This window comes from Procambarus clarkii, chromosome 62 (genome assembly GCF_040958095.1).
Source record: "Procambarus clarkii isolate CNS0578487 chromosome 62, FALCON_Pclarkii_2.0, whole genome shotgun sequence".
In the NCBI taxonomy this organism is placed as follows: Eukaryota; Metazoa; Arthropoda; class Malacostraca; order Decapoda; family Cambaridae; genus Procambarus; species Procambarus clarkii.
Window position 1 is genome coordinate 17,901,065 of NC_091211.1, and position 12,991 is coordinate 17,914,055.

Consider the following 12,991-nt stretch of genomic DNA (forward strand, 5'->3'; position numbering starts at 1 on the left):
GGTAGTTACTAATTTACATGAGTGAATGAGGTGACCTGCCATAAGCACATTTAGTACTTTGTAAATGCATTTGTCAGGTGAAGTAAGTTAAGATAACAATCAATATGCAGAATTAACAGGGGGGTTAGGCTTGATATTTAATTTAAATATAGCAATGTTCTGTGTAATGTTTAATTCGTCTTACGGTAATTTACATATGAAAATTTAGTGACTAATAGGTAATATAATATGGAAAATGATGGTTGGCCAATGTACATTTATGTAGAGGGAATAGGCGTGTGTAGAAAATGTAATGTAATCTCTAGCTAGTTGTGTTTTAATTGGCATAAGTTTTGTTAAGATGTAAATGTCATCTAGGTACTTCAGAAATAGAAAATGATGAATAATGTATGAGATGTGTCCCCTGTGGACACACAAGTTAACTGGCTGCTGTCAAGATGTAAAGATAGCTGTCAAGATGTAAAGTTAGCTGTCAAGATGTAAAGTTAGCTGTCAAGATAGCCTCACGCAGAAACTGGTTATTTTCCCAGAGGGAGGCAGAGAATGGGGGGGGGGCAGGGGGGAGGAGGGCCAGCATAACCACCAATTATAATATAAAAGGATCGACATTGGGAGCCTTGTATCCAGACAACTATCCAATATTTTAGGAAAGCTTTGTGGTAAGATGATTTCGTGTGTGTGTAGGTGATTGGATGTTGCTAGATAGTGAAAATGATAAATGTTTTATTAAATGAACATGTTTGAAATTGTCGGTTATGGAAATTGAGCAAAAATATGAAGGGACAACACCCCTGGTTTACGGCAAGCACCCTTGGCAGATTTAAAACTTTAGTGGTGTGTAGGACATTGGGCCAGACTGAAGCACTGTGTTCAAGTTCAAGTAAGTTTATTGAGACAAGAAAAACAATACATCTCAAAGGGATAGAGTAGCTTAGGCTATTCCTACCCCCCCGAAGCACTGTGATAGTCGGCTATTTTGCCCCAAAGTATTACCTTGCTCCTATGAGAAAAACAATTGGAACACTGAGGTGCCTCGAACCAATTCCAGTCACCTCAGTAACGTTAGTGTGACTTCTTTGTGTATCTGTTAATTGGTTTGTCGTTGAATTTTAATGTAGGAAGTGCTTTAAAGTGGGTAAAATGGGCTCTAAATATGGTGTAGTTAGCCTTAGGTGTAGTTAGGAATTTACGTAGTGTGTCAGAGCTGTCTTAATGTTGCAATCTATTCAATTTGTTTACACAGGCAAAGAAAGTAGTGGTGATTACTTGTACCTTTTTAAGCTTCATGTGATTTTTTTTTACCAATTGGTTCCGGTATATTGGAACTGTACATTTTCTGGCACCCGTGTGTATAATCGGGAATTAACCAGTGTATTGTTATAACTTTTTATGGATATATTGTTAGATTTTTAAGGCTAGGCTTAATTACCTTAATTTCCATTGACATACGTCAAGATAGCAGAGCTTAACATCTTATCGTAATCAGCAGTGGGCAGGATTGGGGGGCCAGCCTGAACGAGATAATTAGAACTACTTAAGATGATAATATAATTTATCAGAGTTAATACTATAATTTTTAACCCGGAGATAGCACCTTCACAGTAAAGTATCACTGGTCATGATTGGTTCATGAGACAACACAGCATTCTGAGGGCCTTGAATCACAGATTGAAAGCTGTATTGGTAACAGGGATGACAGAAGCCGTTCTTGACCTCTAACGAAGACATTTCTGAATGTTCTTATTTAACAGGCAGACTTTATCTCATTACAATACAGGAATTTATGAGAATGAAGTCTACATTGTCTTATGCCGCCAGACTATAGTTTTGTGTGTTATAAGTTTACCGAGTGTGGGAAGCAGTCGAGGTTGGTACTTTCTGGTTTCTAGTTTGTAAATTATAGTGTGTATTAAGACCCATTATACCTGCTTGATAACAGCAGTTAATATGGTCTGTTTTTATCTGTAATTCCAAAAGATTTCTAGAGTCGTGTTCTCTCTCCTTGTTCACAATGAGTTTTGGCAACCTCAAGGTCTGCTCTATTAGCATGCTAAATGATTCTGAATCTGATTGTGAATCTTGGTCATTTTAGTTCGTGAAGGAAAGTCATTCACGTCGTGATACTCTCATCAGATATATATATATATATATATATATATAAAATATTGTGACGGTAAACGTTGGTGGTTGAGCAGTCTGTAATGAATCACAAAATATAAAAAAAAAAGTAAAACTGCAAAAGGTGTATTCACAGTGTGATAAACTGTAGGATAAAGCAGAGGGAAAAAACATTTAAAAATATTTTACTTTAACAAATAAATTAAACAAATTACAAAAAATATCCAGGCTTGGCTTTAATACAAAATGTGCAAAACAAGCAAGATGAATAATCAAATTTACGTTACGTTAAGGTGCAAAAAAAAATATGGTGCAGAATACTGAGAGCTAGTCTGACTAAATCCGCTACCACACCGAGATGTGTGAACGGGTCGACTCAGTTGAGCACACAGGAGTAATCTGAAGCTTGGAGAGCTTGGTAGCCCTATATATACAGAATATCGACCGAGCAGAGGGCGCTGATGTCTTCTTTAAACTATGAACCGGCTCCTTTAACTGCTTGTTACGGAGGGCGTGGCCTCCCAGCTACCCAGGTGCGAGGTGGGGTGACGGGCCATGGTGCAGGAGGGGGACTGGTAGACTGGTGGTATTGTCTAGACGTCTGGAAGTAGTTGCTCTTGGCTGCAGTTCTCTATTACATAGACGTGAATGAGTAGAATAGGCGGTAATGGAGTAGGCCGAATCTCTTCCTAGAGATTTTACTGTGACAATATATATATAAATATATATATATATATATATATATATATATATATATATATATATATATATATATATATATATATATATATATATATAATGTGGTATGTGTTCAGTGGGTGTGACTAGTGTGTGGTGTGATATAAGCGGGAGGCTGAAGGCCACCAGATATAGCTCCCAGAGTGTAGGCTTCCATATTTACCTTTCAGTATTGTGTGCGTCGTCACGCTACGTTCCTCTGTTTTATATCTGCGTGCAGTGCTGTTTTGTGTGTGTGTGTGTGTGTGTGTGTGTGTGTGTGTGTGTGTGTGTGTGTGTGTACTCGCCTAGTTGTTCTTGCGTGGGTTGAACTCTGCTCTTTCGGCCCGTCTCTTAACTGTCAATCAATCATCTGTAACTACCATTTTTTCTAGCCAGTTACGGGGTAGCCGGCTACCCCCCCCCCCCCCCCTCCAGTGTGGAATAAGGATAAGATGTATATGGCGATCCGATGAACCCCTAATCGGATCGTCATGTACGTTTCGTTGCTGATGGAAGTAGGCTTTCATTTTTTCATTTTCCCCATGTTCTATTTTTCTTTATCTGTTTCTACTGCTTGCTATATTCACCCTCTTCTTGTCCTTCCCTTCTTCGCCTTCTGCTCTTTTCCTTATTAACCTCTTTTGACAACATTATACAACCCGTCGATTCTCTTGCTCTTTATCACTTTCAGCTTTTCTCATCTACATCGTCACTGCTCTCTTCCACGTCCTGTATCCTTGTATACCTGGCCCTCTTGTCCTCCAGACCCTTCCCCTTGTCCTCCAGAACCTTCCCCTCATGTTCTCCAGAGCCTTTTCCTCTTATCGTGTCCTCTAGAACCTTCCCCTCATGTCCCCCAGAACCTTCCCTTCTGCCTCCCGTCTCCTGCACCTCATACGTCCGTCACCCTCTCGACCATTCCACCGTCGAGGGAGTGACGTAGAGTTGGCACCTTCCCAGCACTCCGCCATTCACGCGGTCTCAGGCAGTCTTCATCAGTGTCCCCTGTAATCTCGTGTCTCAAAGCCGTTTTCTTTGAGGCTATGTTATGCTGACCATTTTCTACATAGCCGTTGTGAATGGAGCCATCACCGCCGTTATTAATACAAGTGATCTCATATGTACGATACTGTTTTAACTTGAGAATATTCAGTTTAGAATAAAGGTTCACTTGCCAGTTTACAAGTAGACTATTATTGGAACCGTAATATGCTTCCACAGTATCACAAATACCTATAGGTGATGTGAGTGGGGTTGGTATCTGGAGCTAATCACTTTACCCTGAGAACAGGCTGTTAGATCGACACACCAATCTTGAGATCTTGAGATCTTATCTTGAGATAATTTTGGGGCTTTAGTGTCCCCGCGGCCCTGTCCTCGACCAGGTCTCCACCCCCAGGAAACAGCCCGTGACAGCTGACTAACACCCAGGTACCTATTTTACTGCTATCCCACTCTCATATCACCTTGATAGTTATTTAGATATTTGTGATGGTCTGAAAGTGTATTACGGTTTCAGTAACAGTCTTCTTTAAACTGGCAAGTGAGCCTTTGTTCTAAACAGAGAATATTTTCAGGTTATAATTGTATTGTATTATAAATTGATGGTTTAAAAATATAGAAAATCTGTAGTAAACTCATTTTCTTTAATACATCCTAATATTTAGGTTTTCTTTAATTCGAAATTCTAGAGGATACCCAAATGTTTTCGAATTACGCATTTCACATGTTTGAGAATAATACACTGTTCTAACCTAACCTAATTATGAATAGGGAGTAGATAGTTGTACTAATTACATTAGTGGTTTTGAAGTTATTACCAAGAACATACAAATACCTGAGGACAGGTTGCAGTCTAATTACCTTACCATGACAACGGCTGCCATTGTGTACTCATCTAGTTGCACTCACCTAGTTGTGCTTGCGGGGGGGGGGGGGGTTGAGCTCTGGCTCTTTGGTCCCGCCTCTCAACTGTCAATCAACTGGTGTACAGGTTCCTGAGCCTACTGGGCTCTATCATATCTACATTTGAAACTGTATATGGAGTCAGCCTCCACCACATCACTTCCTAATGCATTCCATTTATTAACTACTCTGACACTGAAAAAATTCTTTCTAACGTCTCTGTGGCTCATCTGGGTACTAAGTTTCCACCTGTGTCCACGTGTGTGTGTGTGTGTGTGTGTGTGTGTGTGTGTGTGTGTGTGTGTGTGTGTGTGTGTGTGTGTTTCTAACCATTTTGTAAACGAGAGTTTATACTTTGTCTAAATCTTTCTTCCTACTCCCATACATGGCCCCACCCTCTCCAAACACCCCTTAAATACAACACTATCTTCCATACACCTGTCTCTGCCATACTCCTCATCCATACACCGTTCTCTCCTATATACCACCCGCGCACCCTTCTCTCCCATAGTATGAGAGGTGATGACAAATAATCATATGGAATGCGACATGCCTGCGTGATGCGTGGGAGAGCATATATTAGCGTATGGCTTTATCGCCTCTCTGATCGCTCCCAGCTCCCACCCTGCCATGTGGGAGGAGGGGGATGGGAGACACCGGGAGATTCTGGACCTCCCGTTCTAAACTGTGGACGCGGAGAGCGTCCACAGTGGAGAGCGGTGGTGAGCACCCACGCACATGGGCGTGGGTGGGTATAGACATGGGCGTGGGAGGACAGCCGTGGGCGTGGGAGGACAGCCGTGGGCGTGGGAGGACAGCCATGGGCGTTTGAGGACGGACGTAAGCGTTTGAGGACGGACGTAAGCGTTTGAGGACAGACGTAGGCGTGGGAGGACAGCCATGGGCGTGGGATGATAGTCACGGGCGTGGGGGGACATTAATAAGCTTATAAATATTACTCCGAAGTGTCAACAGCAGAACTGCCAAGGGACGTCATACGATTATATTTAGTATGGGAGGGGACGGTGCTGTGCCTGGGAGTGGCGGTGCTGTGCGTGGGCGGGGCGGCGTAGCGTGGGAGGGACACATTTCTGAGGGTAGGAAGGTGGCAAGGGAAAAAATGCAGCGAAACGTCATGCGGCGTTAATGCCCCGTGAGGTAACACTGTTTTGTTTTGGACTGGCTGTATAGACACGATCCCTAGGGAGCCTGGCGCCAGATTCACGAAGCAGTTACGCAACAAAACAAATCCACAAGGGCCGTGACGAGGATTCGAACCTGCGTCCGGGAGCATCCCAGACACTGCCTTAATCGACTGAGCTACGACAGGGTTTTGATGCATCACGTTAGTGTGATCTGTGTGTGATGATGTAAGTTACGCAACTACTTATGAACGTGTACATCTTTCCTCAATCTTTGACGGCTTTGGTTACATTTATTAAACAGTTTACAAGCATAAAAACTTGCCAATCAACTGTTGTTATTGTTATAAACAGCCTCCTGGTGCTTCGCAGCTCATTACTGTTTAATAATTGTAAACAAAGCCGCCAAAGATTGAGAAAAGATGTACAGGTTCGTAAGTGCTTGCGTAACTGCTTCGTGAATCTAGCCCCTAGACGGGATGCTCCAGCCCCACCCTCGTCCTCTCCAGCTGTCACAATAGACAGACAAATGATGTATTAAGAGGCTCGAACTGGAATGTTTGTGAGACGCTGTGATTTGTAGTTCACCTTTATTAGTCCGTTCGGGAGTTTTGACGTCAAATTGCAGTGTACTACGCTAGAGGCGGCGTCACTGCCAGCACACACACCTGACTGTAGCAGTGAACTGTTGCTTGAGCAAGAAGTGATGTTGTTGTTATAGATTCAGCTACTCGGAATAAGTTCCAAGTAGCACGGGCTATGGTGAGCCCGTAACTTACCTGGCACAGGAGCGATGCTGTGTGTGCCTAGAGAGGGCAAAAGAAGTGATGTGAATAACCTTTATATACATTATATTAGCAAGCCACTCCCGCCTTACGGGCTATTCATGCCCGTGCCACCTCTTGGGTGGCTTAATCTTTATCAATCAATCACTCCTGCCACAGATCGTTATCAAGACGCACAGTATCTCTTCAAGCTCTCGCAAAGGGCCCCAGGTTCAAATCCTGGGCAAGGAGGATTGACTGGGCACCGCCCCTTCGCCGATTACCACCCGCTCCTGTGCACTCGCCAGTAATTGGGAACCCGAATGTGAAATAGTAATTGTGAAAACGTAACGCAGAATATCCTATAACCGGTTCGAGTACCAGCATAATGGGTTCCAGCTCCTGGCACAACCGGTTCCAGCTCCTGGCACAACCGGTTCCAGCTCCTGGCACAACCGGTTCCAGCTCCTGGCATGAGGCCTCAGTGCCAACATAAGAGTGAATACCATTATGATGAGTCTGATTCTGTCCTATTGGACAAAATGGGTCCTACTGTCCTATTGGACAGAATGGGTCCTACTGTCCTATTGGACAGAATGGGTCCTACTGTCCTATTGGACAGAATGGGGTCCTACTGTCCTATTGGACAGAATGGGGTCCTACTGTCCTATTGGACAGAATGGGGTCCTACTGTCCTATTGGACAGAATGGGGTCCTACTGTCCTATTGGACAGAATGGGTCCTACTGTCTATTGGACAGAATGGGTCCTACTGTCTATTGGACAGAATGGGTCCTACTGTCTATTGGACAGAATGGGTCCTACTGTCTATTGGACAGAATGGGTCCTACAGTCTATTGGACAGAATGGGTCCTACTGTCTATTGGACAGAATGGGTCCTACTGTCTATTGGACAGAATGGGTCCTACTGTCTATTGGACAGAATGGGTCCTACAGTCTATTGGACAGAATGGGGTCCTACTGTCCTATTGGACAGAATGGGTCCTACTGTCCTATTGGACAGAATGGGGTCCTATTGGACAGAATGGGGTCCTACTGTCTTATTGGACAGAATGGGGTCCTACTGTCTTATTGGACAGAATGGGTCCTATTGGACAGAATGTGTCTGTGGGTCGAGGTCGCCATTCGTCTTGGCGGTGAAGGTGGTGGCTGAGGCGGCATTGTTTCCTTCGCCTCAACCCAAACAATTATAAATTATCATCCACACTCCCCTGGAAATTTACGGGCTCGCCATAGCCCGTGCTACATGCACACTTCGTTCTGAGTAGCTAAATCTGAAACAACAACAACAACATTTTCCTGGAAATAAACATTCCCCTTCACCTGGGTTGTATGGGTCTCGAACCCTGGATCCCCACGCGTGTGAGGCGTGGAGGTCCAACATTTATATTTATTGTCGCACTGAAGATTATTAACGTTTGTCACTTGGCGTCAGGAGGAGGTTATGTTGTAAAGCTGTCTGGCCCAAGAGTGGGTATAGTAGATGTATCGTCTTCTAGGGGTTCCTGAGGGTTTCCTGGGGGCCCTGAGCCGAGGGTTTCCCGGGGGCCCTGAGCCGAGGGTTTCCCGGGGGCCCTGAGCCGAGGGTTTCCCGGGGGCCCTGAGCCGAGGGTTTCCCGGGGGCCCTGAGCCGAGGGTTTCCCGGGGGCCCTGAGCCGAGGGTTTCCCGGGGGCCCTGAGCCGAGGGTTCCCGAGGCCTCAGTAAGGGTGGATTATCACCCTTACCACCCCCCCCCTGTTCTCCGCTAATGGCACTGGCATCCTCGCCTCATTGGCACTGATGTATGGAGGGCCGCGATGGGCGCACTCTTCCGCACCTGTGGAAGCTTCGTCTTGTAGCAGTGCTGTATATATATATATATATATAATGCATTTAAGAAATAAAGCGTTAAGCTATGTGATATATTGAATAGTTTAGAGTAGCGAAGAGTCTCCTGAATGGTCTTTTGTTGCATTAGCTTATGAGTAATACCATCCGGATTTGTGCAAGTTACATTCCTGTGGGATTGTATCCTTGATGGTCAGCTGGGTCTGAGGAGCAGCAGCAGAGACTTGTACCTTGGAGTCTTCCTGGACCGTTGTGTTCCAGGTGATGAACTGTTGTTGCTGCTATCACAGGGCGTTCGAGGGAAGGGAACTTGTGTGTGTGTGTTGAGACCCTTCGACGTGGAGCAAGTGGGAGGTGATCAGTTCGCTGATCTCTGGCCAAGCCCACGTAACCTACTGGTGGCATTAATATGTCTCACACTGTGGGTTGTAACCACTTGTTATTCCCCACTGATATATTCCTTCTTTAATAGTAGTTTTTTTTAGTTTAGTTCATTTATTATGCACCCCATACCCATCTTGTGGGCGGTAGTGGAAAGAGTTACAGAGACACATAATGGGCTCAGGGACTGAACCCCACAATTCATTTAATCTTTAATAGAGAGAGGAAATATATACAATTGCCTGTGTGTGGTTACCTAAGTGTAGATACAGGATGAGAGGTACGCTCGTGGTGTCCCGTCTTCCCAGTACTCTTTGTCGTGTAATATTTTGAAACTGCTGACGGTTTTGGCCTCCGCCACCTTCTCACTTAATTATTCCAACCGTCTACCAGTTTGTTTGCAAAAGAAAACTTTGTAATATTTTCTCGGCACCTTTGTTTCCTTAGGTTGAATCTGTGTCCTCTTGCTTATGAGGCTTCAGGAATTCCTGTTTGGCAGTTTGGTCGCTTCCTGTTATTATTTTGTAAGTGGTGATTATATTACCTTTTTATCATACTTGTAGCTTTGACCTATTTAACTCCTCAAACCTCTTCATAATTCTTATTTTTCAAGTCTAGAAGTCGTTTTGTAGCATGCCTTTGCACCTTTTCCAGTTTATTGATGCCCAACCACTTGGGCTGGACGGTAGAGCGACGGTCTCGCTTCGTGCTGATCGGCGTTCAATCCCCGACCGTCCAAGTGGTTGGGCACTATTCCTTCCCCCCGTCCCATCCCAAATCCTTATCCTGACCCCTTCCCAGCGCTATACAGTCATAATGGCTTGGCGATTTCCCTTGATAATTCCCTCCCTCCACTTTATTGACGTGCCTCTTGAGATATGGGCACCATACAACTGCTGCATATTTTGACCAGACCACACACTAGAAATTGAAGAGACGACGACGTTTCGGTCCGTCCTGGACCATTCTCAAGTCGATTGTGGGGGATTGTGGGGATTGTCGATTCACAATCGACTTGAGAATGGTCCAGGACGGACCGAAACGTCGTCGTCTCTTTAATTTCTAGTGTGTGGTCTGGTCAACATACTTCAGCCACGTTATTGTGACTCATCGCCTGCTGCATATTCCATTTTTGGTCTCGCAAAAATCATGAATAATTTTTTTAGTATTTCACCATCCATGTAATTAAAAAGCAAGTCTGAAGTTGGAAAGCGACGCATACGCTCCTCTCACAATGTTCTTTATGTGTTCCTCTAGCGACACCTCACTATACAGAGCCACCCCGAGGTCTCTTAGAGTTCTTTCCACATAATTTGTAGGTTGTGTGTGGTCTATTTTCTCCTATTCCACATCACATAACATGGCTTTTATTCACATTGAATTCTATTTGCCACATGGTGCGTAAAGCATTTATTTTATCTCGATCAATTTGAAGGGCTTGACAATCGTCTAGGGGTTTCCTATCTTCCGTAATAGCTTAGCATCATTCACAAACATGTTCATATAGTTCTGTATTCCTTCTACATTTATGTAGACGATGTTCAGTTCTGAATGAAGAACTGAACCCAGTGGTAGTCCTCTAGTATCACTCATCTAGTCAGATACATTCTCTGATTACCGCCCTCATTTTTTTTTTTGAGATATATACAAGAGTTGTTACATTCTTGTACAGCCACTAGTACGCGTAGCGTTTCGGGCAGGTCCCTGGAATACGATCCCCGCCGCGAAGAATCGTTTTTTCATCCAAGTACACATTTTACTGTTGCGTTAAAGAGAGGCTACAGTTAAGGAATTGCGCCCAGTAAATCCTCCCCGGCCAGGATACGAACCCATGACATAGCGCTCGCGGAACGCCAGGCGAGTGTCTTACCACTACACCACGGAGACTGCAACAGACTCATCTGTCTGTAAGTAAGAACATTTTTCATCCATGTCAGCAGTCTCCCTATCACCCTCTTCAATATGTTCCAGTTTCCAAAACTCATCACCTCCCCAGCCTGTGTATTTTGGTAGGGCAAGGTTAGGCGTTGTCAACACGCAGCCTGTCGTGAGGGGGCAGGTGGGGTGGGGGTGATGAGGGGGTAGGGGTGTTATGAGGGGGGGGGGATGACCCTGATCTATACCTTTTCGATAGACAGGGGTCGCAAGGCTCAGGACAACACTAATTCCTAAGGCCTGATGGTCCAGGCGGATGCCTAAAGAGGAATTAGGAACAGCCAACATGCAGTCCCCAGCATGAGGAGTTTGTGCAGCTAGGAAGTGTTCGGTACCCTTCTCCAGGTTAATGGACCTGGATCTTGCAACCCTAGCGTATAGAGGAGAGGGCATATGATCACAACATACAACATATTGAGGGGAATAGACAAGGTGGACAAGGCCAGCCTGTTCAAACTGAGAGCAAATAGGACACGAGGACACAAGTGGAAGCAGGAAACACAAATGAGTTGGACAAAATGTAAGGAACTTTTCGTAACCTGTGAGAGTGTTCAACACGTGTGATGGACTGAAAGCAGTTGTGGAAGCCACCTCCATCCACACCTTTAAAGTTAGATGTAATATTATGTTAGAGTTCATTTGTAATGCAACGGGTATACAACCAGTCTAGAGGCGGGACAGGAAGAGCTGCTGCACCTTACTCGTAGATACTGATAGATAAGCATCTCTACCTCTCACCACCTTCTCTCTCACCACCATCATTCCTCACCATCACCCCCACCATCATTCCTCACCATCACCACCCACCATCATTCCCCCACCATCACCACCCACCACCACCACCTCACCACAGCCCGCGTGTTGACAACGCCGACGCCTAACCTTGCCCCTACCAAAATACACCAACGGGGAATCCCGTCGCCTCTCAGCGCTGCCAACGTCCAGTCTCCCCTCCCTCCCCTTCTCCCTCAAGCGCCCCTCAGTCTTCCTCCCCTTACCTCCTGAGGGGAGAGAAAGAGAGAGAAGGGGGTAGGGGCTGGGTGAGAATGAAGTGGGCGAGTCCTTGCGTGCTCATGTCAGCACTGTGCTGTTGTTTGGCTCACGCTGGTTCATCATCTCCAGGTCACAGGGGTTGGCTGAGCGTGTTCACGCCTGATCAGGTGCTCTCGCTCTCTCTCGTACTCTCTCTCGCGCTCTCTCCCTGACCCATCACTCACACTCAGCTGCTGCTCGACAGTGTGTGGGGGGGGGGGTTAAGACTGAGGAATGAGTGGTATTAACACAGTCACCATACAGTGAAGTGTTCTCACAGTGATCAACGTCATCACAATAATGTCAATATTTAGAGAGCATCAGAATGTTAGTGTCGGTATTCACAGAGCACTTACGCGCCCACTTAAGACATCTACTGCTTCTACGTGTCCACTTGCGACATCTCTACCTCTCGCGTCCATCCTGGCGGCTCAGTCTATATTTACTAAGTTTACGAGCTCCGCGAAACTTTACGGTGTCCATTACAATAATAACTTTGGGTTTACGATCTCGTAACGCTTCGGAGGTCATAATCTGTTTAGTAAATACAAACTTCAGCCGCCATATTTGAGGTAAGGCATACCGAGAGTTCATAATGACAACGAAGTCGGATTAAACGTTCAGGAACGGTACTCAGGAACGTCTCAAACATAACAGTCCGGTAACATTGTTTGTTTGAAGATTTTGAGAGAGTATGACTCTTGTGGTCCTGGTGTGTGGTGGGGGCGGCTGCTGCCAACTTAAGAAGAGAGGAGTAAGCCCTCGGGCATGCTGAAATATCCTGGCTTGTGTTGTGTTTACAAAAGGGTAGCTGTTGTCCACTGCCACAGCTGGGGATTGGGGCGTCGCGTACTATCCTCAAGAGTATGGGTGCACACTATCACACACTATCAGGAGGATACACACTATCAGCAAGATCACACTGCTTGTGCCCTCAACCTGCTCTGAGTTTCATGTAACATGTGATGAAATAATTTTGGTTTTATTGACACCCAAGCGATCTACGCTAGCGAGTAAACCCGACCCAATAGCAATGATACTCTACTCGCTTTATCTACGTCTCTCTTCAGAGTGACGTAGATGAAAGGTCTTTACCGGTCCGGGCAGAAGCTGAGGGGACTTCCGATGGTCGTGAGACCTCGCTGA

General features: G+C 45.3%; 1 protein-coding gene across 4 annotated transcripts in view; it reads left to right on the top strand.

Moving 5' to 3' along the window:
• Positions 1-12,991, top strand: part of LOC123766472 (trichohyalin) — a 129,571-nt gene that overhangs the window by 21,226 nt on the left and 95,354 nt on the right. The window lies entirely within an intron of this gene.